The following is a 6,659-nucleotide window of genomic DNA, read 5'->3' as shown; positions in this document are numbered from 1 at the left end:
GCCCACTTGAACGTGATTATGTCACTACTGGGTTGGCTCCTAAAACCTCGTCTTCCATCCCATCCTCTCTTTCCTCTCACTGTCTGCCAGTCATCAAAATGACTATAACGCAAACAAGAAATAAATAAATTGCTTCTTGTGGAGAGGCACAAAGATTTGGGAGACATTTGTTACAGAAGTTGGTCAACTCTAATACTATTTCAAAGTACTAGCCACCTGTCGAAAAACTATATCTTAGAATTATGGTAAAGGTTAAATGGTTTATAGAACATGTTAGAACAGTTTTGATGTATAATGAGTATTTCTTATGCAAGTACAGAACCAGCCAATTGGGTAGATTCATGAATCCCACTTAGTCTGTCAACTTGAAGAAACACTACTTGTATCTTTAGCAAATTAGAGCTGGCCAGCCATTCCTTCTAGCTACTACACTGTTCTATGATTTGAATCCAATAATCACTTTTGCTCAAAATGGTCTCTAGCTATGTTTTAATTATTAGGACCTCTAAGTACTAGACATTCCAGCTGTTCATATACACCTTTCCATTGGGGGCCTAAGATTCAGATGGACAACAACATGACATCTAGGTACTGGTCAGGAATGTTACAGAAGTGTTCAGACAAACTGAATACTTACACTGACAAGCTGGGTGGGGTGGGAGGAGGGTATAAACCGTATAGGGCAGAGCATAAAACCTAGCTCAGCCTTAAGCACATACTAGGTAGCTAATAAAGGGTAGCCATAATAACAGTAGCCATGATAAACAAATATGTAGGTCATCATAATCATTGTAATTTGAATACCTCCTTCTTCTGAGAACATGTCTGTTTCATACTTTCTACCTGAGATGCTTTAGAATAACATTTTACATCCTAATGTATCTGTGGCCTGGTCTATTAGATACTTCCATCCTCTCTAACAATCTTCCTACTTTTTGCCAACTGCAGTCAAAGGTCATTTGTTTGATCTAATGTCCTTTTTATAATCTCCTTTACTTATTTACAAACTTCACACTAGTGCATTACTGGATTTCATTGATTAGACATGTAATATCACACACTGAGATCCTAGCAATTATTAGGAAGTAGGAGTTCTTCTTTTTTTCTGAAAAACATTAGTTTCAGTTCTGAAATTCCCTTTTCTTTACAATATTCAGGTTGATAAAGACCTTAATGCTTCTTAAATGTGGAGATTAGCAAATCTGGCCACTTTCAGATCTGGCAAACCATATCTGACTATTCTTCAAGCATTATATGGCTGGCAACTCCTCCTCAAATGTATTCTGCCAAATGCTTTCTGCTCTTCACCTTTAAGTGCATGTGTAGTTAAAAGAGAAGTTGTGAATTTCTAATTTATTTATACTTATCTGGTTAAAGTTGTGGCATTGGTCTTGGTCAAAACCTACAGGTTCTAAATCCCATTCCTTTGACCCAGCAAACCTGGAGAGGTTGGCAGCAGCCTCCTCCTAAAGAAAAAACCAATCAGGTTGTCTGAACTGGGGAAGAAATTAGTTCACAACTTTCCTTTAAATAGAATTTAAAATAATTTTTTTTTTCCCATTTGAAGTCTCGGGGGTGAAGAAAAAGATGTATTTCCAAAGGGCTGGGGATGTAGTTCAGTGGTAAAGTGCTCACCCGGCATGCATGAATCCCTGGTTCAATCACCAGCATCACAAAAAATGAATAAATAAGGATCTATTTCCAAATCTCTCTGAGTTTATATTGACCCGAAATGAATGAAAGCAGCTCTAGATATTCTAAATGGAAGAGGTTTCAGGGCGGTTTCAGGGCACTCTCAGGTTTCAGGTTTCAAAGGTTTCATCAAATTTTATTATATTATTCAGCTTTGTTTTACAAAGACAATTTTTTTTTAAAGAAAATCAAGTAAGATGTGGGGACAGACTTTAGGATGAGCCCTTGATTCTCATCTCCTGTCCACATCTGGTATAAATCTCTCTCTTTGAGTATAGTGGGTCCTGTGACTTGCTCCTAACCCAACCGATCATGGAAAAGGTGGTGGGCTCTCATTCCCATGATTACCTTGATCTCAGTCCTACAGCTGCAAGAAAATGCATTTTTCCAACCACTTAAGTGATCCTGGAAGCAGATTCCTCCTAGTTAAGCTTCCAGATGAGAATACAGCCCAGCAGATACTCTGTGATCTCGTGAGAACAGAAGAAACCAGCTAAGTTGTGTGGAACTCCTGACTCACAGAATCTGCTAAGTAATAATTGTGTGTTGTTTTAAGTTCCTACATTTGGGGCAATTTGTTATGCGGCAATAGATAACTAATACACAGTGTTTATCAAAATTGTTCTTGCTAACTAACTCATAGGTTTCATACTGACATAGTGAAAAATAAAACTGAGTTTTATAGTCAACAGATGTTATTATTAAATGGCACAATGAGCCATGACTGCACTAAAGCCCAACTATCACCAGAATAAAATGAGAAGCATTTAATCCCTCCTCAGTATATTTGGGGGTGGGAGGACATAGCAAATGATTGCCTATCCATCAGGCATTTGGACACTGCATCTAGGGACATGTTTTGTTACAACAAATAAAACCCAATACAATGAAGTCTTTACTATCCTAGAAGTCACTATTTGAATTTCCTTAAGGTCTCCTTCTAAATATATGAAATAAATAGGGCAGCACATATATATTTGCATCATTAACTGAAATTTGCAATTAAGTTGCATGCAGTTTTCAAAATCTCATATGTTCACAATGAAATTTATACTTTGTCTTGTGATTTTTGAGGCCTCAAGAATCTGGCACAGCCTTTGTCTCTCTTTGTCTCTCCTTGCCGAGAATGTTTGCCCATCACTGATCTTCTCTCTGTTCCTGGAGTACACAAACCAATCTTATACTTGCTTCCAGGGCTTTCGTCTGGAGCATTCTCCAGAATTTCCATGGCTGAGTCATCTGATTTTAGTCTCAAAAGTTCCTTCCCTCTGCAAAGCCTTCCCAGACTTCCCTGAAGGCCCTTCCTCACAGTACATCTTCTCTATGTGGACTTTTTTCTTTCCCAAAGGATACTTGAGTAAAGTGACTCACTTATGCATTTAAGTGCACATTTATGTTCTCTATGTCTCTCACTAGATTATAAACAACATGTAGTTGGTAGTTATGGTCTGTCTCAGATCTGTAGCAAACTGAACAAAATTTCAAGATGCTTATAAATGCTTATTTAGTATTTAAATGAAATAAACTGATTATTATGACAACAGAATTGTCATTGTTTGTTTGTTTATTTATTTGTTTGTTTATTTTTAATTTTTTTGCTCTGGGTACACCTTCCTCAGGTTCAAAATCCCAGAGCAGTTGTGCCGCTAACTGAGCCACCATTTTTCCTAAATCTGCACATTCAGCAATATGCAGGGTATTTTAAGGAAAACAGAAGTTATAGGAGATGTAGTTGTGCCATTAAGGACTATACAAATTAACTGGGTGGGAAGACATGGCTGCATAAATTGATCAAAATCAAACTACAAGATATTTGCTATGCTGATATCTGGGCTAAACAACATGTGAGATTGCTTAGGTGGTGCAAGGGAAAAGAGAGATTAGAAAACTTCCTAGAGGAGCTGATTCTTGAAACAGGTGTGTCAATAGGAAATGTCACACAAGCATTCAAAGCAAGGCAATAGAATGAGGGGAAGACATTAAGCTGCCAGAGTGTGTATATTCCTTTCCCAGAGTAATGCAACTCTTGCCTGTGCTTTAGAATCACTTATTTAAAAGACCAACACTGGTCTCACCAAACTGAACATAGATGTCGCCCTAAACACCAATTAAATCAGAATCTCTGGGAGTTTATACTTATCAGAGAAATAGTGTGCCCCTTTCTGAGTAGAGAGAATTCACCACATAATGCTGTTTTAACATTTCTCTATTATCATGTTTAAGATACTCGCCTTGTAGATCAATAATTGCAAAAATAATAAATAAATAAAGTCTAGGAGGATATCCTCCAATCTTGAATAGAGGTCAGTTCTGGAGTAAAATTAAAGATGATTTCAGATTTCTATGTTATTCTCTAAGTGCCATTTGAAATTTGTGTAATGATTATTTTGTGCTATGAAAAATAAAACTTTAGATAAAAGAAAATGCATATTTTGCAGAAGATTCTTTTGGAAATAAATGGGTTTAGAAAATTCCCCAAATCTTCTGTCTTAAAGAAAGAGCTGCCGCTGAACATGAATTTTAAATATTTAGTGGGTTGGAAAAATCCTCCTTCACTGAAAAGAAAGATGAGAAAGACTCTTGGATGGAAAAGGATAGCCTTTCTGGTTCCCAGTGGGTGGCTCTAGGTCTCAAGTCCCCTGTCCAAGGCTAACCCAGGAGGCCAGGTGAATTCTCTGTTTTATCTGTTTATGGAGAATGGAGTCCAGATCTCCAAAGCCAGTCTAGGAATATCCTCCTCAGTGAGAACTTAAGTCTCCACCTTTGAATCAATACTTTTCATGATTCCAAAGTACCTTTTAACTTTTTTTTTCTTCCATCATTTGACTCGGAAACATTCCTCTCTGTGGATTTTCATGAATTCCAGCCCAAGACCAGGTGCAAATTGAAAAAATCCCACTGGCCAATTTCAGCATAGGGAGGCCTACTGTTCTTTTAACAGAGCCCCTCTTTCAGGCCAGAATTCAGATCATAGCCGCTGGGCACACAAGTCAGGGGTTTTCCTTTCGTCCACAAGCATTGCTCATGAAAAACTCCTTCTCTGTGGTGACAGCCTCTCCAGAACCCCAGCCCAGGGATTCAGACACATCAGCCTGTGCAAACTTTGGCATCTTTCAGAAAGGAAAGCCAGAGGGATTCCTTGCAGGGCTTAACCTTTAAATTCACAACAGTCTCCAATTCAGACACATAATTTTCCACCCAACCAAAGTTCATGTGTAGTCACCATTATCATTTGGTAAATGCCTTAGAGAGAGTTATGCCCCTTGGATTGCAATGGAGAGTTTTGGGGTGGCCTTTCCCATTTAGTGCAATACGCAGATGGATCTCAGTGTCAATCCTGCCACCAATATCCAAGGAAGGACATAGATGCCTTAGAATCTCTGGCTAATTCAAACAGGAATTCAATTCTGGTTTCCAGTCTTGCTCCACAGTGCTTGCGACTTTAGCAATCATCCAATTAAATTCCACTTTACAAGAATTTATTGAGCTTCTACTTTGTAATCTGGTTTGCCAGATAATCCAAACATCTGTTTGTTTGATTGATGGCTGCCTTCTTTTGGTGTGGTGGTACTGGACAATCAGGATTCATTCTCTACCTTTGCCTTCAACCTCTGCTAATGAGGTTGTAGTACACCCAGCTATTAAAGGGCTAATGTTAGAGTTTTTTGATCCAAATTGATTAGTTTTGTCACTTGGTGAATGAACCTGGCATCCAAACTCCACATCTGGGGAGTGCAAGAGGTTTGGAAAAAACGTTTACTGGTGTTGTTATCAGTCTTGGTCTATCTAACTCACAGCTCCAAGAGTAGTTCAGATGGTATCTTGGAAAGACAGCAAATCACCAGATTATAAATATTACATAATGTTCTTGATCTACTCCACAGGCTAGTGTATCAGCCAGAGTCCTATAGGATATAGATGGTTCACTCATAGAAGGTAATCTGTGAAACAAATTAGGGACTATTCACAAGGGTGTGGCCAGAGTTCATGAAACAAACAAGGATGGCAGAGTATGTAGTGGCTAGTTGAAATTAAGAATTGCCACTACCATCAGAGGCCCCAAGAAAGGAGAAAGAGGAGTGGGTATGGAACAGGAGAAAGTTGCTAGAGGGACAGGGTTGCCTGAAAGGTATCAGAGCTTTGAGTAGAAAGACCCAGACAGATCAAAGCAAGTAAGCAGGAAGTGAACAGAAGCTAATCTCAACTCTCCTCCTGCTTTCTGATCTCCTGCTCTTGTCTCCAATCAGTTGATCCCACTGGTGGACAGGGAGCCGGAAGAGCTGGGGCACAGAGAAGACCACCAGTGACAGTCTTCCTCTAGGTCCTTTGTGTTCTGTCACAGAGTCCATGATGCTCTGACTCACCTTGAGCATGTGGTGCATATTGCAGAGCACCTGGGGGCCAAACAATGACATCTAGAATTCCGAGGTGTGTGATCATGGTGAGGACCTGAAGACAGCCATAAACATATTCCTTATGGGGAGTGAAATGCAAGCACATAATTAGTCGCTATTTGAGTGGAACCCGGTATAGGTAGAAGTCTGATTTAGATGGAAGGAGAAGATGTTGTGGGCCAAGATGGTTCTTGGGGAAAAGAGCTTCAAGAAGATAGCTGTGTGGACAGAGGCCGGTATAAAAAGATGTGCAAAATGGGATTACAGAAAGGCAGACAGGGCTAGTCTCTGGAATCCTGCATGACAGGATAAGGCATTGCTTTTTTATTTTTTCAATTTTTGGCAGTGCTGGGGATCAGTTCCAGGGCTTCACACATGCCAGGTAAGCACGCTTCCACCAAGCTACATCCCCAGCCCAAGGCATTGGAACATCTGATGAACTTTAAGTGGAAAACTGTTATCACCAGACTACATGTTAGAAAGTCCTTCAGTGGTATATAAAATGGATGGAAGGTTTTAATACTTCCTGGAAAACAGTAGGAAAGAGAGACAAAGTCATCAAAATAAATAGCA

This window comes from Marmota flaviventris, chromosome 5, assembly GCF_047511675.1.
Source record: "Marmota flaviventris isolate mMarFla1 chromosome 5, mMarFla1.hap1, whole genome shotgun sequence".
In the NCBI taxonomy this organism is placed as follows: domain Eukaryota; kingdom Metazoa; phylum Chordata; class Mammalia; order Rodentia; family Sciuridae; genus Marmota; species Marmota flaviventris.
Note: the sequence above shows the minus strand (reverse complement) of the source record.